The sequence below is a fragment of the Gopherus evgoodei genome, chromosome 17 (assembly GCF_007399415.2).
Source record: "Gopherus evgoodei ecotype Sinaloan lineage chromosome 17, rGopEvg1_v1.p, whole genome shotgun sequence".
NCBI lineage: Eukaryota > Metazoa > Chordata > Testudines > Testudinidae > Gopherus > Gopherus evgoodei.
This window is the reverse complement of record NC_044338.1, coordinates 9,157,877-9,183,890: the sequence shown is the minus strand read 5'-3', so window position 1 is coordinate 9,183,890 and position 26,014 is coordinate 9,157,877. Positions and strand designations below refer to the sequence as shown.

At 49.8% G+C, this 26,014-nt stretch overlaps 1 protein-coding gene across 4 annotated transcripts in view; it reads left to right on the top strand.

The window, feature by feature from the left end:
* Positions 1-47: 47 nt before the first annotated feature.
* The window catches only part of AKAP1 (A-kinase anchoring protein 1), a 47,631-nt gene continuing 21,664 nt past the window's right edge, over positions 48-26,014 (top strand). For 2 of the 4 annotated variants that reach the window (XM_030536423.1, XM_030536422.1), the window contains exon 1: positions 22,882-23,227. The gene's annotated coding sequence lies outside the window, so the exon portion shown is untranslated. Of the gene's footprint in view, positions 170-22,881; positions 23,228-26,014 lie in introns of those variants that run through there. The other 2 variants (XM_030536424.1, XM_030536421.1) reach the window with 2 other exon arrangements.

Sequence of the window (26,014 nt, the reverse complement as noted above, 5' to 3'; positions counted from 1 at the left end):
GGGCGGGGCATGTGGGCCGTAGTGTATCGGTTGAATGTCTCAGTGTTCGAGAAGGGCCCGGTCGGGCAGCACGTGGGGACAGCGCGGTTCGCGGGGAGCGGCCGGGGGGTGGGCTGGGCACGGTGCGCACTAGGGCTCTGCACCGGGGGCGGCGAGCACCGGACGGATCGTGAGTATCGGCCCGGGCGGCCGCGTTCTCCGGGAGAGCTGGGGGTGGGCCGGGCTCCCGGCCCCGGTGAGAGCAGCGGGCCGGGCTGGGAGCTGCGGGGGCTGAGCCGCCGAATTGTTTGGGCTTCCCGCTGAGCGGTGACGGGCGGGCGCCGGCGTGGTAGGCAGCTGTCAGCTCTCGAGAGGGAGGCCCCCCCCCTCCGTGCGCTGCCAGACCGCGCCCGGGGTCTCCTCTTCCCCGCTGCCCCGTGTGATGCCAGACAGGCCCCCCCAGCCGCGGGGTCACCCCTTCCCTGCTGCCAGACTGGCCCCGCCTGGGGTCTCCCCTACTGTCACGTGTGCTGCTAGTCCTTCCTCTCCCACCTGCCTGGGGTCATCCCTTCCCTGCTGCCCACTTGGGGCCCCTCTCCCTGATATACTGTCCCATTCTGTTGGATATCTCCCCACTCCTGGGAGTGCCGCCCCCTGGAGCTCCAGGCTCGCTGGCTTGTTGGGAATTTGTGCCCAGCTGCTCCTTGACTGGGGTGCAATCAGCCCTTACTGGCCAGCATGGTGCTTATAAGGGGGCATTAAATGGCTCTTCTTCCCCATTGTATCCCTGTTCTTAACCTCTCCCCCACATACATACTGTAAGGGAGGAAATGGGTATTGCATGGTTGTTCCCATTCCCCTCTGTCTGGGTCTGGCCTGCTTGGCTTTCCCTTTTCTGGACTCTTGGTAGCAGGTTTTGGCTTTACCACTGTAAATGGGGCAGGAGGTAGCCTGATTGCATGGTGTGCAGGTGCTGAGAGTTAATTGCATGGTGAAAGTTTCCCACCCAGGTAGGTGGATTGTCAGTGAGTCTGGCATTGTTGTACCCAGGATGTTTTATTAACTGTCTTTATTTCACCCTAAGAGGGTGAGGTTGGTGTCAGGTTTGAAGCCCCCCCCCCACCCCCATAACAGGCTATGTGTATAGTGACCCCCTGACCCTTGCTATTTATGCATGTCTCTGTGGGATTGCATACCTGCAACAGTGAAAGGGGCTAGCAGTACTGCTTTAAAAGGTTAGGATGAGAGGGCCTCCCCTTACAGTCTCTGCCTTTATCTCTGGGAGCTGGAGGTCATCAAGATACTTTCTTGACCCCTAGCCGGTTGGGATTTGCAGAGAAATGGCCCGAACTCCTTTTTCCCAAGGTCACTCTCCCTTGTATAGGTTTACTCTTTCAAAGGTCATGTATACCCAGACTGAACAGGTAGTGTGCTGCAGGAAGCAACCTGAGCACCACAGCAGGTCTAGCTAGCAGAGGGCTCAATACAATAGTTTGTTCCCTTATTCTGAACAACTGGTGTAGGTCACCCCTTTCTGCTCCTGAGCAGGGGCTAGTGTTAAATGGTAACTTCAGGAATGTCACTCGTCTTCTCGTTGCCAAGTGTACTTGTTTCAACCTGAAACGGAGTGCTTCTGGGTCTTCTGGCACAGCCTTACTGAGGGAAGATGAGGGACTGGGCAGGCATGTACCTGCTGCTGTTGTAGATGCGACACAGCTTTCTAACCCATGCCGTCTGGCTTGCTGGCGCTTAAATTAGGTGAACAAATCAGTGTGCAATCCCAGTCAGGTCTTGCTTGGCTTCATCCATGGCTATTGACCAATGGCTTTTGGGTTTGCTCCTTGGTAAGAGTTGCAGTGTGCACAAATCAAATGAGAAGTGCACTAGCCCAGAGCACATGGAGATACTTCCCAATTTAAGCCAAAAAGCAACTGCCTTTAAATTACATGGCCAAAAGAAATAGGGGGTGAAATCTTGATCCCATTGAAGTCCATGGTAAAATTTCCATTGGCTTCATTAGTCAGGATTTACCCGCTGGTCTGCTTGAGAACTGATTCATATCTGAGTAAATTATAGTTTGGGTTTTTGTTTTAAATCATTGCAGAGCTACTACAATTTGTTAAAAGGCAGCTGGAATGCTGTGGCGTGAACTCCATGAGTCTCTGATCTGTAAAATTGGTGAGTAGGTAGATGAGACTCAGTTGAAGTGCAACATGCCATAGCATAGCTGTCTTAGGTGCTGGATTCAGAGTTTCCTACCAATATGTAGATCTGTTTCTGTGATATCCAGAGGGAATCTTTCATTTTTCAGTATCTCTGTGTGTTAAGCCAGTTCAAGTCAGTAGTTAACGCCATTCAAGTCCTAGCCCTGCATGTTTTGTTGGGGAAATACTAGCTGTAGACTCTCAGAAACGCATTGTACAGACCTAGAGTCCTGTGAGAGTCAGTGCATGGTGTGATTTCATGTCGGTTGGGAGCTCTGGTGCAACAACTTAAAAACGAAAGTGAGGGTTGACAGATGTGTTAGGTGTGGGTTTACTAGTGCAGACTAGTCCTGTCTCTTTTGTTTGTACAGCACCCAGCGTAATGGGGCCCTCTAGGCACTACCAGAGAGTAAACAGAAACTATAATTACCTGACTCTTCTCACACTTCTACAACCTTTACCTGCTTATAAGGCCAATATGTAGCTAGAGGATGCAGTGAGCAAGAGAGGAATTATACTGTAGCACAATCCAGCTGTATTTTATTAGCCTGCTTGCCATGTTTCTTTCAACTCACAGGCAAAAATATGAACTGGAGTTTTTTCTAGCATCGTCATGAGCTTTGAACAAGTAGATTTGTGCCTGGAATGGTAAACATTCATGGCAGTTTTGCAAAGTGTAGGAAGCAGCTGCCCTCCTCAGTAGAGAAGACACAGTATCTGTAGGGATATGTAATTGGGGAGTCTCTTCCCCCCACTGGAAAGCTTCATACCGACCAATCCATAGTAATATGAAATAGCACAGGATAAGTGTGCTTAGGGTGACCAGATAGCAACTGTGAAAAAACAGGGGGTAATAGGTGCCTATATAAGAAAGTCCCAAAAAATGGGACTGTGCATATAAAAAATGGGACATCTGGTCACCCTAGGTGTGCTGTACTATAGGCTGTATTGTTAAGGAACAGTCAAGGACAGCAGAATTAAAGTAACTTACATGCTTTGACTTTCAATGTTTCTAGGGCTCGACTGACTTTATGCTGCTGCTCTAACACCTGCTAGGTGTTATCGGAATGCTGTGAACTTTGTCTTAGGGGAAAGGAAAGGACTTGTTGCCGCGGAAGGTGGTAGCAAGAGAGCTAACTTCACATTTCTCCTGTTTGTTTTGTGCCTGTGAATGATCTACAGAGTTACAGCCATGCAAGCCTGCAGAGTGAAGTGGGAAAGAAAGCATATGACCTGCTGGAGCATGGCACGGTTGCTCCAGCAGGACAGTCTGCCTTTTCCTCAGTAGAGAATGGGTCTTGGCAATTAGAGCAAGGGATTTAGAGCTGGGCATTCCGAGGACATGTTTACATGATGGATGCTCTGGCTATGTCTCTGTAGCGCCTGTAATGCATATGTTTTCTATTGCCAAGGAGAGGGTTTTTCCGTCACTATAGGTAATCCACCTCTCTGAGTGGCTGTGGAATTCTTCCATCCACCTGGCTGCATCTGCTTCAGGGGTTCTCAGATTTCATTGCACCACGATCCCCTTCTGACAACAAAAATCACTATATGACCTCGGGAACAGGGACTGAAGCCTGAGCCCATCCAAGTCCTACTGCCCCTAGGGGTCGGGGGGAGGGAATTCCAAAGCCTGGTGGGATCCAGGGGCTTCTGCCCCAGGTGAGGGGCCTGTAACCTAAGCCCTGCCACCCAGGGCGGTGTGGCTCGGGCATTGGCTCTGGCTCCGGGCCCCAGCAATTTGTCAGCCCTGGTGACCTCATCAATTTGGGGTTGCAACCCATTTTGGGGTCCTGACCCACAGGTTGAGAGCCATTGGTATACATCATCTGGGATTGGGTTGGCATAGCTACAACACTCAGGATGGTGAATTTTTCACATCCCCGAGCACCATAGCTGTGTTGACCTAACTTTTAAGTGTAGATCAGGCCTTAGTTCTGTTCGTGACTCTGTAACTGGGTTACTATGATCGTTGTCACCCCCATTCCAACCTTGGGCTCTGGCAGGCATTGGTCCTTCCAACCCTTCCCTACGGATTGGGAGGGCACCCTGCAGAAGGTTCTGTTTGTTGGCTGGATCTGAAGAGTGGCCCTGAAGCAGATTAAGTTTAGGCTGTTTATCCAAAAGTCCTGTCTCTGGAAGACCCTAGTGTATGTGAGCCTTTCCAGTGGGTGGTGCTTCTCTGGAGGTGTTACAACCTGAGTGAGTTTGTCTGATCAACCCCCAATTTTCTTAGTTCCTGGAGGGCTCTGGTCACCCTCCTCCAGGGAATTCCATACAGGCCCCGGCCCACAGTGATACCTAAATGTATTACAGCAAGATATTGTAGGAAATTGCTGTATATATCTTATTATCCTCTACTCCAATCTGCAGATTTCAAGATACCACTTCCTATCCTGGCACCAACCCTCTCATTCTCTAGCTAGGTAAAGAGCAGTTTCCATTTCCTGTGTTGCGTTATTGAGCACTGTTGATGCTTTTCTTCGTCATGCTTTTAAAAATCCTCACATGATTCTGAAGCCTGGGAATGGGTAAAGATGACAGCCCTGGAGACTGAAATCTTGTAATCACAGCACAGGCAGCATCAGGACTGGCTTCCTCCTGACCAATCACCGTTGCCAATGCTATGCCTCTCCTTTGGCTTTTACGAGTTGAAGGAGATCTCAGACTCCATGTCCATTCAGTTTCCGGTGTTTGCTCCAGGTGGCCAGTTTGATTGGATAAGTTTCTGGGGGCTGGGAACTGCTGACTGTGTTTGTACAGCACCTAGCACAGTAAGACCTTGGCCTGTTGGCTCTACTACATTACAGTAACTCCTCCCTTAATATCGTCCCAGTTAATGGTGTTTCCTTGTTATATTGCTGATCAATTAGGGAACATGCTTGTTTGAAGTTGCGCAATGCTCCCTTTATAACATCGTTTGGCAGCCGCCTGCTTTGTTGACTGCTTGCAGGAAGAGCAGCCTGTTGAAGCTACGTGGTGGGGGCTTGGAATCAGGGTGGACCGGCAGCCCCCCATCAGCTCTCTGTTCCCCTAAATTCCCTGTGGCAGCTGCCTAGCAGGCTATCAATTACTGGGCAGTTCAGCTGTCCCTCCCCCCACTGCCATGTGTTGCTCCTGCCCTCTGCCTTGGAGCTGCTCCCGGGAGCCTCCTGCTTGCTGTGGTGTAGGAGGGAAGGGAGGCTTATGTCAGGGTGTCCCCCTCCCCCCTGCTTACTTCATTTCCATGGTGGAGGGGAACACACGACAGGGCTCAGGACAGAGGGAGCTTCCTGGAACCAGCTGCTTTCTCAGCTTGCTGATCTATTTAAAAAGGTAGTGTACTTAAAGGGGCAGTGTGCGTCTCTCTCTCACGCAAAGGATGTCTCTCTCTGTCTGTTTGCCGTGCTGTCTCCCCTCCCACCATTCTGCCTTGTAGAGTGTGAGGCTACATTAACAACAATGTGTTAACCCTTGAGGGCTCAGCCAACTGCTACTTCATCATTTAGCAGTAAGGCATTCCCTGGGAAATATCCCACCCTCTGACTTCAGCCCCAAACCTTTCTGGACACACTTTTTTTTTTTTCTTCTTTGACATTTTGATTCTGTAGTTATTTGGTGCATCACAAAGATTTCAGCTCTGTAATGGTTTCTTCTTATGGAATCACAGGACTGGAAGAGACCCCGAGAGGTCTTCTAGTCCAGTCTCCTGCACTCAAGGCAGATTAAGTATCATCTAGACTAGTGCTTCTCAACCTCCGGGCCATGTGCGGCCCTATTAGTGCACAGATGTGGTCCAGCTGTGTGCTTAAAAAGAAAAAAAAAATCCGGGTCCTGGCTGCCTGGCCCTGCATGTGACGGGGTGCCGTGCCCGGGGCTCTGCTCCTGGCCTTTCTCTCTGAAGGGGTCTCTGGGCAGGGGTTACTGGACGTAGGGGTTAGTCACAGGGTTTAGTGAGGCCCACAATGGTAAATAGGTTTAGAACCGCTGATCTAGACAATGCCTGACAAGTGTTTGTCTAACCTGTTCTTAAAAATTTCTCATGATGGAGATTCTGCAACCTGCCTAGGCAATTTATTCCAGTGCTTAACCACCCTGACAGTTAGGAAGTTTCTACTAATGTCCAACTTAAGCCTCCTTTGCTGCAATTTAAGCCCATTGCTTCTTGTCCTATCCTCAGATGTTAAGAACAATTTTTCTCCCTCCTCCTTGTAAAAATCTTTTATGTACTTGAAAACTGTTATCATGCCTCCCCTCAGCCTTCACTTCTCCAAAATAAAACCCAGTTTTTTCAGTCTTCTGTCATAGGTCATGTTTTCTAGACTTTTAATAATTTTGGTGCTCCTCTCTGGACTTTCTCCAATTTGTCCACATCTTTCCTGAAATGTGGCGCCCATAACTGGGCACATTACGCCAGTTGAGGCCTAATCAGCATGGAATAGAGCAGAAGAATTACTTCTCGTGTCTTGCTTACAACACTCCTGCTAATACATCCCAGAATGATGGATGGATGTATAACAGGGTTACACTGTCGACTCATATTTAGCTTGTGGTTCACTATGACCCCCAGATCCCTTTCCGCAGTGCTCCTTCCTAGGCAGTCATTTCCCATTTTGTAAGTGTGCAACTGATTGGTCCTTCCTAAGAGGAGTACTTTGCATTTGTCTTTACTGAATTTCATCCTATTTACCTCAGACCATTTCTCCAGTTTATTTAGAAGGATAAAACTTTCAGAAGTGCCTAAGTGGCTGTCACTTTTGAAAATGTTACCTTAAGGTGCTTCTTTCATGTGAAAAGTGATTTCAATGGACTTTTGTTTTTAAAAACAATATTTTTAAATAACGCATCTGAATTTATCTGCAGCTCTCATCCTTGTGTTTTTTCTCTAGCATGACCCATTTACTTATCAAGGTATTTTTGACATCTCTAAAACTCCTGGATAAACAGAACCCTGAAGGACTCTTAACAATCTCCACTAGTAATGAAAAAATTAGACTTGAAGCACTACCTTCTAGACTTGCTATTAATACCTGCTGGTCTAAATGTAAGCATTCTGTAACACTTTTCGGTAATACAGCCAATTACAGTTTCAAAAGTGACTAGTGATGTTAGATGCCCATCTTGAGACACTTAACAGGATCCGGATTTTCAGTGTGGGTGCTCGGCACTTACTACAAATGAGGCCCTTTTAATTTGTTTCATGTGGGGAGCCTGGAAATTGAGAAGCCCCAAATCACTAGTTGCTTCTGAAAACTTACCCTTTTTTCATATGTGTTTTTGACAATAATTAAAAAAAACAACCCCTAGGCCTTATGTTCCATTATGTAGGTTCTGTTTAATTTTTCACTGCCACAGCAAAATTTCCTGCTATGCATAGAAGATGGGTACTCCTTTATGGGGCCATGCATCACCATTAGCAAGGTTAGAACTTGCCTTTTGGTGACTGATCCAAACAGTTCCTCAAAGAACGGATCTGAACAGTTGCGACATGAGACTACCTTTAGCACTGCTACCACCATTCCTTCCTGGCTGTATGGCTGAGAAACATAAAGTCTAGTAGAATTGAATAGGTGATTTCCAGTGTATAAATGGCAGTAGTCTGGTGCTCCATGTGGGTTGCTTATGCGTGTCCCTAGCGTTCCGTAGGTGCTGTTTGTAAATTAGCATTTACAATTGGCATGTCCCTGGAGCCTCTTAAAATTGGTTGAAAACGTATTCCCATCAGTACCGTGTCTGCGAAACCTTCTCTTAAAGGAATGACGTTTTTAACGTGGTATACTTGCTTTGGAATTCTGGACCCCATTGGCGTAAATGGGAGTTCTGCTATGAAGTTCACTGGGGCTTTCAATCCTCCTTAGCACTCTCTCCACAGCATCTACGGTGCAAGTTTTTTGTTGGAATGTAACCAGTGATCTTTCACAGGAGGTGAGGGTGTCCAGCACTCTGCAGGATGAAAGGATGGCCTTAGGGCTAACACATGGGCCTGGGATTCAAGAGAGCTGGCGCTGCCACAGACTTCCTGTGTAACTATAGGCAATTGCATAATTGCTTCGTGCCTCCATTTCCCTGTTTGTAAAATGGATCTGATGATACTTTTTCTCCTTGCCTTCATCTTACCCATGTAGATTACAAGCTTCTCAGAATAGGCAGCTTCTTACTATGTGTCTGTACAGCCTCTGGGCAGAGCCTGTCCCTTGCTGATTCAATTTCTGAAGCAGGGAATGTGACTTCTTGCAAGGAACCCGTTCCCTCTCCATTGTCCAGTCTCTTCATTCTATACTATGATGTTTTGCTTCCTCTTCCTGGCCTTGCCCAAATGCAGCATGCTTTCATTTCCACAAGCACTTGACATCGTTCATGTCCTCTTCACGTTTCCCTGCAGTGCCGGTTTCAGAGGGCGAAGTGCTGCTTTTAATCTTTTCTCTTCTGAAGGGGCTTAGTTGAGTGTTTGTTTCAAATAGCTGTTTGGCAAGGACTTGTTGCTGTGCAGTGCGTATGCTAAGTAGCTCTTGATGTTGCTCTTTGCAGATACCTGTTCGCCTGACAAGGTTGCCACTTGGGAAAGGATGCTGCAGGCCTTGATCACAACATTTGAGTGCGTGGGGGGGGGCACATCTTCTGCTGGTGCTCTGCTCCCTGAATGTTGTGCTGTGTGCTTTCCTCTTTCTGTTTTGCTTTATTTGCACAGTAGGGGAAAAGTGCACTGCAGAGACAGAGTGGTCTCCAAATTTGGGTGTAGTGGGTATGTACCCATGCAAACTCAAATTTTGTTTGTGGAAACTGATACATTTGACACCTGTTTGAGAAGTTATTTGTTTAAACCATTCTCCTGTTTGTAAACTAAACATTGTAGCATCTTGTGTGCCTGCCTGAACCAGCATCTGTCAAGGTCAATGGCAGAGCTTAGGAGGGGCAAGGAGCAGGCCAAGTGCCTCAATCCTGGAAACTGACTCCTCTTCTCCAAGCTGAATGAAAGCGCCAGAAAGAAACAGTGTGGCTGGTGGGTTTTAGAAATAGTTTCAGTCTTAGAGTTGTTAGCAATGCTGGTAAAGCAACTATTTTTAACCCGTGTAAGCTGCTAGGTGCCAAGCACAATGCTGCCTCCTTAATCTCTTGCAAAGCACTTCAACAGGGAGTTAAATTGTGATATGTAGGCCAGGTCTATGCTAGAGACTTCCATCGGGGTGTGGAAAATCCGTGTAGACTGCGCTGTGTCGACGGGACACAAGTACTGCCTCTCGGGGAGATGGATTAACTATCCCAACAGGAGAAGCTACAGTAGCACAGCTGCAGCACTGTATGTGAAGACACGCCCCTAATCACAGCCTTATCTGATAGTGGCTGGAGATAGACCTTAAAAGAGAACTGCAGTTACAAAACAGAGTAGCCAGGAAATTCTGTCTTGCTGTGATTTGGTTGGTTTTTTTTAAAAAAACTTGTGAAGTATGGAAATGTGTATTTAATGTCACTCAGACAATCTTAGTCTTTCCCATTGCCCTCACACCAGCCCAGCATCGGGAGCTAGCTTTGTGCAAATCCTCTGCAGTGTCCACTCGGCCTTAACAGTTTAGGTCTGTGCCCCCAAATGTGGGACATCTTGCTAATCCATGTGGTCTAACATCTCTCTTCGTTGGTCCTGGACTGCGGCGGTCATGGCATCCAGTCCCAAGCAGGGATCTTTTACCGAACTAGCTAGCTGAACACCAGACTGCATCACAGCAGTGACATCTCCGCAAAGAAGCCCGAGGCCTTTCAGGCAGCAGAAGGCCTGCAGCAGTCTTGTGTAGGGACACAGGTGGAACGGCCATGTCTGGAGCCTCTGCGATGGCTTCATTCCAAAGCTAGGCTGGTATAGAAGAGTGGCTTGGGAGGGAGCCCTTTTGACTTGGATCCAGAGGTCAGGAATCGGAGCAGAGAGGTGGGAACCAGCTCACAGGCAGAGTAAGGCTGTTGGAGGGTGCTGGGCTAGGGGTGACTTTCATTCCCCAGTCAAGGCACCTGCCTAAAACAGGAGTACTCTGGATTCAAGCAGTTTCCCCGAGTTTTCCCCCTAATGACGTTGCAGGAAATGCATAACTCCAAAGATAAGATGGTTTGCATTTATCTGGGCTGAGCTTTCTTAGGGCAAGTCTACCCTGCAAATGCAGCATCTGCATTGCTGTAGAGCTTTGAAGACGTTCTAAGCCGGGGTAAGCAACCTACGGCACGCGTGCCAAAGGCAGCACACGAGCTGATTTTTTTCAGTGGCACTCTCACTGCCCGGATCCTGGCCACTGTCCGGGGGGCTCTGCATTTTAACTGAATTTTAAATGAAGCGTCTTAAACATTTTAAAAAGCCTTATTTACTTTACATACAATAGTTTAGTTATATATTATAGACTTATAGAAAGAGACCTTCTAAAAACGTTAACATTTATTACTGGCACCTGAAACCTTAAATTAGAGTGACTAAATGAAGACTCGGCACACCACTTCTGAAAGGTTGCCGACCCCTGCTCTAAGCTGATGGACTCATTGGCTTAGTTATTCCATGAGAGGCGGTAGCTTCTCCCGTCAGTATAGCTCTCCTGCAGACATAGCACTGTCTACACGGGGTTTAAGATCAGTATAACACTCGCTTAGGGGAGTGGATTTTTCACATCCGTGAGCTACGTAGTTATATTAAAGTAAGTGCCCAGTGTAGAGCTGGTCTTCACCAATTGGAAACAGTGGAGAAAGTTCTGGCTAACCCACTGCAAGGCTTTTGTTTTAAGTATGCTCTGCATAGTTTCTGAACAAAGTAGCTGGCAAATTAATGCCCACACATGTTGGGAGTAGTGGAGAGGTGTGTGTCTTTCAGATTCACTTCTGTTAAAGGAGCTCATGATCCTAAAAAAACCTGCCCCAATAGCTCTGGTTAAAGCACTGAAGAATTATCTATACTGCTCTCTCATATGACTACCAGAGTGGCTCTGAGTCACTGGCTGAGTTGAGTGAATGCAGGAGTTGTAAATAATGAAACAATCTGTTGAGATCAGATGAAATAGGGATCTCAATATAGGGATGAAATAGGGACCTCGCTATAGGAAGGTGATATAATCGGTAGAGCAGGAGGGAGCCTGGCAGTATGATGGGGTTAATGTTACGAGCATGTGAACTATGAAGTTATGGCATAGTGGGAGGAGTCCACTCATTGATGTGGTTACATCCGCACACCAGCAGGGCGTGCTGTAGCAAGTAAGTGGTAAAAGGATTAATGTTTATGGGGTGCCTTTTGTCTGTGTGTAAGCTTTGCGGCTGGTAAAGACACTTGCAGCAAAGCTGCAGTTGGTCTATTCTGATACTTCACTTTAAATCATCACTTTTTTTCAGATGTCTATAAAGAAACTGCTCTGAGCTCATCTGCTCTGGCCTGAAAGTCCTAATTCAGAAGTGCTGCTGCCCTGATACCTGGGGCCATCTCTACACTATGGGTGCTACAACAGCACTGCTACTGCCTTGTAGCTATGCTGCTGTAGCATAGAGACTGTTTACCTGATAAAGGCTGTGAAATTAAATGTTAATACAGCCAGATATACCAGTGTAGCAGATTTAAATGCAGATGAAGGGAGTGGGGTGTAGTATGATCAGCCCCTAGACCTTACACTAGACCTTCACTTCTCTGTGCCTCAGTTTCTTCCTCTGAAAAATAGGTCTGATCGTTCTTACTGACTTCAGGGGTTTGGGGGTTTCTTCTTCGCAGAGCATGCTGATTGTTGGATAAAAGGTGCTGTAACGTGTTAATTATTCTTCACGTGCTGAACGCTCTTGTTGGCTTTGCTATAGCAAGCCACGCCCTTCATGTTAACAAGGTTTTGGCAAAGGAATGGTGAGGGACTGTCTCTTGCAGCCCTCTTCTGCTGGTACTTAGATTTGGGGATTAAAGTGTCTATGAAGCAGGAATCTTTGGTGCTTTATAGCGATTTGAATTCTGATTCTAACTCTTTTATACTTAGGTAATTGAGAGGTTTATCTGATTGCAATTTAATTTCTTTTTTTAAATGCCCCAGTCTGAGGTCTTGTCTGACCAGACCTTTCCTCCCCTGAATTTTGATAACTTGATAGTCAACTTGTATGTTATAAACTCACAACTGTGAGTGTCTTTTCACTTTAAGTGCACACAGGAGGATGTACTAGAACAACGGGGGCAGGCAGGATGGGGAGAGGAGTCCTGACTGGGGTGGGCATTCTGCAACTGATTCTGTAGTTTGGGTTCAGAGAGAAGACTTAATTCAAGGTGCTGCTGCAACCTGAATCCAAGGATGCTACAGATCCCTGTGTTAGCACCTCATCCTTCCCTTGGTTGTCCTCTGGCCAGTTTCTTGTGCTGCCTGCCTTTGTGGGACTGCTTGTCCCTCAGCATTTAGCCTGCTTTAGCAGTGCTGTGGTGATGTGCCTCTGAAAGCAGAAGTTAGGCAGTACTTCCAGTGAGAGTTTGAATATACAGATGGTCCCTGTAAGCCAGGGGTAATCAATTATTTTTGGTCAAGGTCCAGACTCCAGAGAAATAATACAAAAATAACAATAATGATAATTAAATAAGAAGACCTCATGGTCCATTGAAAAGCATCTGGAGGTCCAGATTTGGCGTGTGATCCGCCTATTGATTATCCCTGCTGTAAGTCATACGTCTGTCCTTGGTACCCAGCGAAAGGGTTGGTACAGATGCCTAGCTCCATCTCATGCTTTGATCTGCCAGGCGAACTGTGACTGGCTGACACTGAAGTGGGGCAGGGCTGAAGTTTTTCTGATGGCTGCTACTTTGTGCTAGTCAATCTTGCTGTCTTAATTTACTCTTAGCAACTGTGAGGACTGAAGGCCCCTCCATCAGATTTTGTCATCTGCTGTTCCTGTGTGGCTTATAAGGCAGAGCATGTGCTATTGGCTATTTTTAGTGTGGAAAATTTCAAGAGCCCATGTGAGCCAGTTTAGTGTAACTGTACCAGTCCTGTCCAGCACTCCTTCACCCGGGCACTATTTCTTCAGTGCTGTATTCCAGATCCTCAGTGGTGCAGTACTAGGCCATAATACAATTGTGCATTTTATAGGGAGGAGTGTCACCTTGCCGATGAAGCATGTGACTCAGTCGGGAGATCTGGGTTCTGTTTCCAGCCCTGTGGCTGGCTTGCGTTGTGACCTAGGCCAGTTTTGTAATCAGTCTGTGCCTCAGTTTCCTTGCCCCCCGCATTATGGAATATTAATGTCCATAAAATGCTGTGATGGAAAGAGCTCTGAGTACAAAATATTGCGAGGCAGAGAATGAACACAGTTACAGTTCTCCAGAAACAATATTCCGATGTCTGCAGCTATTGACTCTCTTGAGTGACACGTTTAAAAACAAACTGTGATTTGTAAAGTTGAAGGAGGCTGGTTAAGGGGAGCTTTGAAAATCAGCTGGAGTAAACTTTTGCTGTGTTTCTCCTTGTCAAACCTTAAGACTGATTTCTCTGGCCTGCCTGTAAACCTCGTACTGTTAACATTTCAAGCCATATAAGGATTTGTATATAAAGGATTGTTTGTTCTGGCTAGGGAGCAGTGCAACTTAAAACATCAGTCATGTCTGAGACCCTGACATAAGCAAGTGGGCTGAGTCTGTGGTCCTCTGCTTGTTCTTTAAGATAGGACAATGTTTGTTTACAAATGCCATGCCCAGCCCCCATGGTCTAGCAAACCCTTCTGCTGAGCGGTTAAAAGTGGATTGCTTGTGCATCACAGCTGGCATACAAAACTCAGGGCGCCAAATTCTTCCTTCACTGTCTATTTAAGGTGACATCTGTTGGTGTTATACTGTCACCTGGCCAACTCGGTATTTAAATGCCTGTTTCTATTTTGTATCGAGCCAGTGGCTTTTGTAAAATTCTCTAGACTAGGAAAACTGGGGTCCCTCGTTACTCTGGTTTAACCCTAGTGCCAGCCGACGGCTCTCACTGAAACTAAAGGCATAACAATGAAACCGTACATCTTCACAGGGAACACTTGCTGAAGCATCAGAGGGTAGCCATGTTAGTCTGGATCTGTAAAAGCAGCAAAGAATCCTGTGGCACCTTATAGACTAACAGACGTTTTGGAGCATGAGCTTTCGTGGGTGAATACCCACTTCCTCAGATGCATGTGCGTGTGCTGAAGCAGTAGTCCCACTGTGAATGAAAAATCACTGATGAGTTAAGTTCCCAAGTCACTGAAATGATGGAAGTATCAATGTTCTATACCACAACACTTATATTTTTAGGGGTCTTATTTACCAAGCCGTGGGCTCAGGATGTTTTCCCTGCAGCTGTTGCTGCTGTCACAAAGCAGTGCAGAATTGCAGGGCACTGTTCTGTGCTTGTGCAGTTGGTGCCACTTCATAGGGAATGGACTAATAGGGCAGTCTGTTTAATCAGGAAGGCTTACTGGGGATGTACTTATGCAAGCATATGTAACAGTGCTTTAATTTAGGCCTGTGGTATACCCAGGAGGCAGCTTGTGTGGTGGTTCTGCATTAATTATAATTCATAACTTAAGCATACAGCAAATGAACGTCAGGGACTGATTACAATGCACTATTGTGCTGTACAGTGGAGGCTTGAACTTTTCTTAGGAGTATGGAGGCTTTATCCTTTCCACTTTAAAAGTGCATGGAAAAACTAAAAGCCTTAACTTATTTTTTAGTGAGTTGAGGTTATATGAGCCTGCAGAACGTGAATCTACAGCTTGAAAAGATGTAATGTTGGTTAGTTGGAACATTTTATCTTCAGCAGAGTAAGTCCTGCTGATCAAGCTGTGCTGGGCAACCGGGAGGCCACTGTGGTTTCTCCCACTTGACCCCCCCATGAGGTTTGTAGCTTAAATCAGGCAGGTACAGTGCGTGCAGCTAGTTCTACAAAAGAATCCCTTATGTAATTGAAGGAAGCACTTACCACAGTGGCTTGATAGAGTGGAGATGTTACTGTGCTGCTTAATTGATGGCTCTGGTCACTTGTGCTTCAGTGGTTTGGAATAAAAAAAAGGCATTGTAGACTTCATTGTCCCTGTGTCCCGAGTGTCACTTAGTGCTGATTATAGTGTCCTAACTGTGGAGGCAAAGGCAGGGATTGTACAGTAGGAAAATCCAAGTGAAATCCTAACCAGTCTCCAGTTGTGAGTCTGGATAAAGAAGTTCTCAGTATAAGTACAGGGGATGGAAAGTGTTTTGGAAATCCTGGATTGGATTTTTTTACGTGACTGGTGATTTTTGCCTGACTTGCCACTTCAAAACGGCCTGATGATCAGAGTATCTGAGGACCTCAACGTTAATGTATTTACTTTCTTAGTCCCCCTGTGAGGCGTTCTGTGTTTTTTAAAAATCGGGCCCCTTTAAATCACTAGTCACTTTTGACATATCTGTTCCTTGTGTTTACATTAACACGCAACTCTTTTCCAGTTCAGAGTGAGAATGAACATGGCTGGTAGAGACTGCCATGGTGTTTTCTTCTTCTCTAGTTCAAGAAAATATGTGCTTCTAAAAAGGAGGTATAACACAAGCCAACACCAAACCCTTCTCCAGTGAGCCATTCCCTCTGCAGTGAAATGTACAGTCCCCATAAAAATAGTGTTTACTTCTGTCACTCATTGGCAGAGACTTCTGGGGTCTGTCTAGACAGAAGTTCTTAATGTAGCCAAAGACACCCTGTCCTGCTTTAAATCCTGCTCAGTGCAAAGGTAAAGTGTGAGAATGGGCTTTAGCTAGGCAGTATTGTTATAATGGACAATGGTTTAGCCAACCCCACCTTCCAGCTGTGTAGATTTTTGTCTGTTTAGGAAAGGCATGTCCGCCCTGCCTTTTTATAACTCAAACAACGTTGGCAAAGGAACAGCATGACAGTCAAAGCATGTAGCATGAGTCTCTCTTTTGGATTGTAAGTGTCTGGCATGAAGTCACGAGGCCTCGAATCGGAAAGTGGAGGCTCAGCTTTCCAAAAAGTCAGAGGAATAAGAGGCAGCATTTCCAGCAAACTGTGCCCGAAACAGCCAAGCTGAAAGCTTTTTAAAGAGATCTTCTTAGGGAATATTAAGATCATTTTACCCTAAGGTTTTATAGGGACAGTGCAAGACTTCCGTTATCATGTAGTCTTAAGTTTGAAACACTAAAGCCTTGTCTTCACTGGGAATGAGGAAAAGGGGTTGGCTAGAGTTTTATCCTGTTTGCTAAGTAAAGGCAGTTGGTAACTTTCAAATGATTAGCAAACACTTGGCTCCCCTGTGGTCTTTAACTTGACTTGCTAACTTGTGTGAAAACTACAAGCTGCCTTGTCTTTTACCTGAGTTAAACGCGCACCTCCAGTAATATTGCTGCATTACAGAGGGATATTTGGAAGGAAGGGTTAGGAAGCATCATGGGCTTCCCCCGGGGACTTACGTTCAAGTCCAGGTCTGGCTTGCCAGACGCTGGCAGGGTAAAGTAGCTAGAAAGGGAGCAGATTGTCTGTCTGAATCGTAATCCAGTGTTCTTCTTCGAGTGATTGCTCACATCCATTCCAGTTAGGTGTGCGCGCCGCGCGTGCACGTTCGTCGGAAACTTTTTACCCTAGCAACTCCAGTGGGCCGGCAGGTCGCCCCCTGGAGTGGCGCCGCCATGGCGCCCAATATATATCCCTGCCGGCCCGCCCGCTCCTCAGTTCCTTCTTACCGCCGTGTCGGTCGTTGGAACTGTGGAGCGCGGCATAGCTGTCCTCCACGTCCCTAGCTCTCCTAGTTTCTATCGCTTGTTTATCGCTTATCTCTAGTTCTATAGATAGTTGTTAATTAGTATTGTTAAGTAGATAGTTTAGTAAATAGCTGTTAAGTAGTTTCTTGCCGGGGGCTTAGCCCTTCCCGGCACCGGGCGCCAGGCTCATGCCTGTTTCGCCAGGCTTCAAGCAGTGTGCGGCCTGCAAGAAGCCCATGCCTACCAGCGATCCCCACGAAGCGTGCCTGAAGTGCCTCGGGGAATCGCACAGATCTGACAAGTGCCGCATCTGTAAGGCTTTTAAGCCGAGGACAAAAAAGGAGAGGGATCAGAGGCTCCGAACTCTCCTAATGGAGGCGGCACTTGACCCGTCGACTTCGCAGACCGTGGTTTCGGCACCGGCACCGGATCGCTCCGGCACCGAGAAGACTCCTCGGCACCGACCTTCTCCGGCACCGGAATCAGAGCCTAGGCCGTCGAAGTCTAATACTCCGGCCAGGCAGACCCGGCTTGAACGCCCGGCCTCGACATCGGCCGCGGCGCCGCCGGCACCGTCAGCACCGTTGACTCCGGGCCCGGCGGGTCTGTTGAGTCCGGTGCCGCCGAGCTCCCCCATGAGATCTGGGGTTGAGATAATGGTCCCATCCACACCGGAGACCTTCGCCTCGGCTCGGGACCTTATTGCCCTGACGGAGCCTACTCGGCTGCCACCCCCGGTTCCTCCGGTGCGGGTCACGTCCAGAGGCAAGCCCATGATGTCGGCACCGCCCACGGACAGTCGTTCGCCATCCAGGCCCCGACGTCTTGGGCGCTCCAGATCCCGACGCCGCTCGCAGTCCCGGCACTGCTCCCCTCAGCGGTACCGGTCGCACTCGCGGCACCGGTCGGCATCGAGACGGTCGCGGTCAGGCTCCACTCGACACCGGCACCGCGACTCCAGGAGCAGGTCCCGACGCTACTCGCCGCACCGGTCGACCTCCCGGCACCGAGCTGGTGGCAGGTCCCGATCTCGCTCGACCTCCCGGCACCGAGCTGGTGGCAGGTCCCGGTCCCGGTCGATCTCCCGGCACCGAGCTGGTAGTAGGTCCCGGCACCAAAGCGGCGCCCGGCACCGTGACAGATCCCGGTCCCGAAGCAGCGCCCGGCACCGTGACAGATCCCGGTCCCGAAGCAGCGCCCGGCACCGTGACAGATCCCGGTCCCGATCCCGGCACCGTTATGACTCCCGGCACCGGTCCCCGGCACCGAGACGATCCTCCGTGCCGGCCCGCGCAGACCCGTACCATCCAGGGTCGGCCCCGCCGTGGCCCTCCAGGCAGCCGTCCGTGTCCTCCCAGACGGACAGCGGCTATGCGCTGGGCACCGACCGGCAGGCGGCGCTGTTTGCTGATCCGCCGCTGCAGGACCAAGGCCCCCCACAGTGGGGATTCTGGACACCCTGGGCGTACCATCAGGCCCAGGGCCCCCAGCAGCTCCCTGCTAGGCCGGCGACTGCGGAGCGTAGGGCCCCTGAAGCCTCTTTGTCTCGCCCCCCTCCCTCCCCGGAAGGGGACGAAGGGTCCAAACAGCAGGACTCCGCTGCGGCTCCGGAGACAGAGGCGAGGGCTGAGGAAGACCCTCAGTTGGACACTATTGTGCCTGGGGTCTCATCATCCTCCTCCCCGGATGAGGCGGTGGCGGGTACCTCCTCCAACAGTCCCCCCCCGCTGGATCTCAGGGCGCACCAGGACCTCCTCAGGCGATTGGCTCAAAACCTGAGTCTGCAGGCAGAGGAGGTCTCGGAGATAGAGGACCCAATTGTCACCATCCTCTCTTCCGATGCTCCCACCAGGGTCGCCCTGCCGTTTATACGGACCATTCAGGCCAATGCCAATACTATCTGGCAGTCCCCGGCCTCCATCCCTCCGACAGCGAAAGGAGTCGAGAGGAAGTACATGGCCCCTTCTAAGGGGTACGAATATTTACATGTTCACCCGACTCCCGGTTCACTGGTAGTGCAATCGGTGAACGATAGGGAGCGTCACGGCCAGGAGGCTCCGGCCCCCAAATCCAGAGAAGCCAGGCGGATGGACCTCCTTGGCCGTAAGGTGTATTCGGCTGGGGCGCTGCAGCTCAGGGTCTCTAACCAACAGGCCCTGCTGAGCAGATACGCCTTTAACTCCTGGGTGGCAGTGGACAAATTTAAGGAGCTGCTGCCACAGGATGCTCGCCAAGAGTTCACGGCCATCTTGGACGAAGGCAAGAAGGTCGCGCGCACGGCCTTGCAAGCCTCCTTGGACGCTGCGGACTCGGCTGCCCGTACCCTCGCGTCAGGAGTTACGATGCGTCGCATCTCCTGGCTGCAGGTTTCCGGCCTTCCGCCAGAGCTCCAGCACACGATACAGGACCTTCCTTTCGAAGGCCAGGGCCTGTTTTCCGATAAGACAGACCCCAGACTTAAGAGTTTAAAGGACAACCGGGTCATTGCGCGGTCCCTCGGGATGCACACCCCCGTGACACAGCGTAGACCCTTTAGGCCGCAACAACAGCAGCACCGTCGGCCGTTTTCCCAGTTCCGCCAGCGGCAGGACCCTTACAGGCGCCGCGGCAGGAACGGGAGGCGCAGGCAGTCGGGGAACCAAGGGGGGCAGAACCAAGGCTCCTCAAAACCCCCGCCTGGTCCTAAGCCTTCATTTTGAAGGTGCGCTCGAGGGCGCAGTAACAGTTTCCCCTACGGATCCTTCCCCTCCGTTTTCCAACCGCCTTTCGTTTTTCCTCCCGGCGTGGTCCCAAATAACATCGGACCGCTGGGTCTTGAGCGTGGTGCAGACGGGGTACCGCCTGCAGTTTGTTTCGTTCCCTCCTTCCCGCCCTCCTTCCTCGTCCCTCTTCAGGGACCCCTCTCACGAGCAATTCCTTCGGCAGGAGGTGCAGACGCTCCTCAGCAAAGGAGCTATAGAGGCGGTTCCCGAAAACGAGAAAGGCAAGGGGTTTTATTCCCGCTATTTTCTGATCCCCAAGGCCAAGGGGGGCCTCAGGCCTATCCTCGACCTGCGAGAACTCAACAAATACCTCGTGAAGTTGAAGTTCCGCATGGTATCCCTGGGGACCATTATTCCATCCCTGGATCCGGGAGACTGGTACGCCGCCCTCGACATGCAGGACGCGTATTTCCATGTTGCCATTTGGCCACGCCACAGACGCTTCCTCCGCTTCGTTGTGGGGGCTCGTCATTATCAATTTGCGGTCCTCCCGTTTGGCCTGTCCACGGCCCCGAGGGTGTTTACAAAATGCATGGCAGTTGTCGTGGCGCATCTTCGGCGCAACCGTGTCCACGTGTTCCCTTATCTGGACGACTGGTTGATTCGGGGCACGTCGGAACAGCAGGTGTACAGCCATGTCCGCGTGATCACCGGCATGTTTGCGAGTCTGGGCATCTTGATAAACACAGACAAGTCCACCCTGAGGTCCACTCAGAAGGTGGAATTTATCGGGGCCGTCCTGGACGCCACTGTGGGCAGGGCCTCGCTGCCTCGGCAGCGGTTCCAGACCATGGCGGCGATCGTTCAACGCTTGCGGTCAGCCCCGTTGACGTCAGTGAGGACATGTCTAACCCTGTTAGGCCACATGGCGGCGTGCACCTTTGTGACCGACTACGCTCGGCTCCGCATGAGGCCTCTCCAGCTGTGGCTTATCAGTCATTACAGACCAAGGCAACCGCTAGACATGTTAATCACAGTCCCCCAGAAGGTCTTAGATTCCCTCGGCTGGTGGGGGGACCAGTCCGTATTGTGTGCGGGTCTTCCCTTTCACCCGTCTCAGCCCTCGGTATCCCTGACAACGGATGCCTCAGATCTAGGCTGGGGGGCCCACCTAGGGACCCTGCGGACGCAGGGCCTATGGTCCCAGGAGGAGGTGGGGCTACATATCAACATGAGGGAGTTGAGAGCGGTCCGCCTTGCTTGCCAAACGTTTTGTCATCAGCTTCAGGGTCGTTGTGTAGCCGTGTTCACGGACAACACGACGACCATGTATTATATCAACAAGCAGGGCGGCACCAGGTCCTCCTCCCTGTGCCTCGAGGCGATACGACTCTGGGACTTTTGCGTAGCCCACTCCATTCACCTCAAGGCTTCCTTCCTTCCCGGAGTACGGAACACGCTGGCGGATCGATTGAGCAGATCCTTCCTGTCACACGAGTGGTCCCTTCGACCGGACGTCGCTCTCTCCATTTTCCGGAGGTGGGGTTATCCCCGGGTGGACCTCTTTGCGTCCAAGGGGAACAGGAAGTGCCAAGCGTTCTGCTCCTTTCAGGGCAGGGAGCCGGGGTCGATAGCGGATGCCTTCCTCATCCAGTGGTCGACCCACCTGTACTATGCGTTTCCTCCGTTCCCTCTGGTTCACAAGGTCCTCCTGAAGGTGCGCAGAGACAGGGCTCGTGTTATCATGGTGGCCCCGGCATGGCCCAGACAGCACTGGTACACCATGCTGCTAGACTTGGCCGTAGCCGACCCAGTTCCCCTGCCCCTTCATCCGGACCTGATTACCCAGGACCACGGGTCCCTCTGTCACCCAGACCTGCAGTCGCTGCACCTAGCGGCGTGGCTCCTGCGTGGCTAACTGGTTCCGAGCTGCGCTGCTCCACGCCTGTGAGAGAGGTGCTCTTGAGCAGCAGGAAACCATCCACAAGAGCCACATATTCGGCAAAATGGAAACGCTTCTCCTGTTGGTGCGTAGAGAGAAATCTCCGCCCTATGGAAGTTTCGGTATCCGAAATCTTAGATTATGTTTGGTCCCTCAAAGAACATGGTCTGGCCTTATCGTCGTTGCGAGTCCATCTGGCAGCTATCTCCACCTTTCACCCGGGTGCGGACGGTCGCTCCGTTTTTTCTCACCCGACGGTGTCGAGATTCCTTAAGGGGCTGGAACGGTTATTCCCTAACGTCCGTCCCCCTGCTCCAACCTGGGATCTTAACCTGGTGTTGTCCCGGCTCATGGGGCCCCCCTTTGAGCCGTTAGCTACTTGCTCCCTGCTTTACCTCTCTTGGAAGGCTGCCTTTCTAGTAGCTATCACCTCAGCTAGACGGGTGTCGGAACTCCGAGCCCTTGTGGTGGACCCCCCATACACGGTCTTCCACAAAGACAAGGTGCAGCTTAGACCACACCCTGCCTTTCTACCCAAGGTTGGTCTCAGCCTTCCACGTCAACCAAGAGATTTTCCTCCCGGTTTTTTTCCCAAAACCTCACTCCTCAGGCAGGAGCAGCAGCTCCACTCGCTGGATGTCCGTAGAGCTCTCGCGTTCTACATAGAGAGGACCAAACCCTTCCGCAAATCCCCCCAGCTTTTCGTGGCGGTAGCGGACCGTATGAAAGGGCTTCCTATCTCCTCCCAGAGGTTATCCTCGTGGGTTACGTCCTGTATCAGGACCTGTTATGACTTGGCCCATGTCCCTACGGGCCGTGTGACTGCGCATTCTACCAGGGCGCAGGCGTCGTCGCTGGCTTTCCTGGCCCGTGTGCCCATCCAGGAAATCTGTCGGGCAGCGACCTGGTCATCGGTCCACACCTTTGCTTCCCACTATGCCCTGGTCCAGCAGTCGAGAGAGGATGCGGCCTTCGGAACTGCAGTGCTCCATGCCGCGACTTCTCACTCCGACCCCACCGCCTAGGTATGGCTTGGGAGTCACCTAACTGGAATGGATGTGAGCAATCACTCGAAGAAGAAAAGACGGTTACTCACCTTTGTAACTGTTGTTCTTCGAGATGTGTTGCTCACATCCATTCCACACCCGCCCTCCTTCCCCACTGTCGGAGTCGCCGGCAAGAAGGAACTGAGGAGCGGGCGGGCCGGCAGGGATATATATTGGGCGCCATGGCGGCGCCACTCCAGGGGGCGACCTGCCGGCCCACTGGAGTTGCTAGGGTAAAAAGTTTCCGACGAACGTGCACGCGCGGCGCGCACACCTAACTGGAATGGATGTGAGCAACACATCTCGAAGAACAACAGTTACAAAGGTGAGTAACCGTCTTTTCCCGGGTGGCAGGCTACCCAGCAGTATTACAGTGGGAGGAAACTGTCTCCCTGTCCAAGCTGCTACAGAAATTGAAGAGAGAAGGGATGGTAAAAAAAAAAAAATACAACAAACAAACAAAAACAAACAAACTGCACTTTGCTCGGGCCAGGAAGAATTGCCCTGTTCTGTACAGTCTCTTATAACTGAACAACCAGGCATATACGTTGCTTGTGGGAGAGGGCAGGGCATATACATTGCTTGTGGAGGGTTGGTTGTGTTTTGTTTTGTTTTTTGCAGGCCAAATGCAGTGAGTCACTTGGAATGTCAAAGCTGCTTGTGTAAACTTAAATTTGCTGCACTGATTTAAGGTAAATAATGGTGCTGGAGGGAGTCTAGAACTAGCAAGGAAGGGAACTTCTTTAGTGAGGATTTCCGAAGGGGCTATGCAGCACCGCAGCTGAGGGACTGACTAGCTGAAAGGGCCGTTCATTGTCTCCCTAGATACCCATGTTGTGATCCCAGCTCAGCAGCCTGTCTGCCTTAGCAGCGGGTGGAGTGTGTGTGTGTGTGGGGGGGGAATGCCATGCTGTGAATGCAGCAGAGTGGATTAGCAGCTCACATGACCTTGAAATTTGTTAATGTGCTGAAATGAATCCAGAGCGGAGCCTGCCTTTCTCCAAGTAGCGTTCTGATGCAGGGAATAGGAGGCAACCCTCCACGTGCCTTCTTGCTTACTGGTTTCTCTTTATAGACGTGAAAGCGCACGCCTAAGCTGCTCCTACTCTCAAAAGTAACTCTTTGATAATAAACCCCCCCTTGCAATTAACTGATGCTGTATCTAGCTCAGCAGAAAATGTTTCCATGTCCTGGATTCCAGCCCTGGGGTGTGTGTGTACAACATCTAAACAATGCGCTCTGGAAATAGCTGAATGCAGTGCTGGTGAAAGACTGTAGCCCGGGAGGCTGATGTCCTGGGTCCCTCCTCAGAAGGAGCAGAGTGACTTTCACTCCTGCCAACATTGTGCGTTAAACTTGACCTGGAGGCACTATACCTCTAGGAGTAGAGGGGAGCTGCTTTCCCAGGCCCTGGCCTTGTCGCTGACGCTTCCAATGAGGTTGCTGCCTCAGCCAGTAACTAGAGTGTCTCTTTGCTGGTGGAGTGGATGCTTGTGTTCTGGAAGCAGCTGAGGCCACCAATTCATGACACCAAATAGCTACCGGCTAGCAGCAGGTTTTGGCTGCTACTGGTTTAAACCAGTGACCCAGAGGCAAGAGACTCTGTATCCCATTGCCAAAACTCAGAGCCAGCCACTTTGCAGAGTGGAGGTCTTGGCCCCGTTGTTAACGATAGAAAAGGTGTAACTTGGCCAAAAGCCAGGAAGTGCGGAGATCATACTACTGCTTTGGCCTCAGCACACTTCGCCATGGCAAGAAATCCATGCTTCCAGGAGGTGTAGGTGACTTATGCCTGCCCTGAGGCTCGGGGTGCATTAGGGACACTTGGAGTTGCCTTGATGTTTTTTGTCCCTTTAAATCAGTCTCATGACAATAATGTAAATATAGCTGGTAATTTAAAAAAAGAAAAAGCTCACAGTACTGTCCCCAGCCTAATCTCCGTCCCTGTTGAGACAGGATGGTAAAACTTTTACACTCCTCTGTCCCCCCAATTCAGTGTCTTCAAATGTTAACCTTCAAAGCATCGATTCTTCTTCAGGAGCACGGAGTGATACTGTATTTCCTGCTAATTTATTCATACTGTAACCACACTTAGAGGAGCGTTTCCTAGTGATGAAAGGAAATTGTCTGTCTTTTTCAGTAGGCCCTTTTACTGTAGTATCTGAGCACTGACTCATCACCAAGCAGGCCAGCCTCACGGGATGGTTTCTTTTTTTTTAAAGATGTCACCAAGGAGAACCCAGTTGGGGAGAGATTCGGATTCCTGCTGTACATTTATTCCTAAAGTGATCTATCCCTACATCTGATGGGAGGTGGGGGGGGGATACATATAGCTAGAATAAAGCTATTCTAGGATGTAAGGGGTTTTTTCCCTTCTCTGGTTAAATAACCTGCTCTGTGTTTGAATGTCACTGCACTACCAGTCTGAAAATGTTAAGCAGATGTTCACTTCCGGGGGAAAATACATAGGGATTTCCATGCTGGATCAGCCCAAGGCTCCAGTTAGCTATCCTGTCTCTGATAGCGCCCAGTACCCAATGCTCCAAACAAAGGTGCATGAAACCCAGGTTAGGAAATAACCTGCCCTGAACTCCATTAGAGATTGGTTTGAATCCTAAAGCATGAGAGTTTATATCTGTTGTGAAACTCTTGTTTTTAAACTGTGGCTTTAATCCTTGCTACCATATCTCTGGAGGTTCCTGTTAGCCGTGCTGATCTTCTGGTAGGACCGAGCTCTTGGCCTCAGTGATAGCATGGACTTTGTTAGCGGCCTTTGCTTCCACATTTTGAAATCCAGTGGTTAGAAAGGCTTGTTGACTGAGTATCTACGATATGGCAGTGTTAAATTAACCAGCCGGGGAATCTGTATGACTCCACCTCCTTCAAGAAGTGCAATATTCCTGAAACACTCTGCTTCCAGGGGGCTGCCTGAATACCAATTGCTGTAATTGGGTGACATTCTGGAAACTTCAGCTACAAGGCAGTGTAACGTGCCTTGGTCCATTCAGACCACTCTGCTATTCTCCCATAGTCATGCTCATCTAATATTGTAGGTCCTACTCGTTCTCTTGTGGGTGAGTTTCTCTAGAACTAATTTGCCGTAATTAAAACCATGTACTGATTAACTTGTTTCAGTACTTGCATTATGTAGCTGCATCCTTCAGGTAAAGACCCAGCTATAGACAGAGAAGAGTAGGGAAGGAGGGCTGTCAACATGTGTCTTGTTTATCTTGCAAATCAGCTGATTAGCACAAGGGGTAGAAGGGCTTGTAGGTTTCTGGCAGTGCTCGGTGTGCGGAATGCCAGATGTCTGTATCCCATATGTTGTGGTATCCCATGTACGGTGGCAGGTTGGGGAGTTGAGTGTCTTAAAGGATTTGTAGCTTCGGGTACGTGAGCAAGTGTAGTACTTCCAGCTCCAATGAATCTGTCATAAGTAATGGCAGTAAGGTCCTAGGTGAGGGGCTGGGGTGCGCACT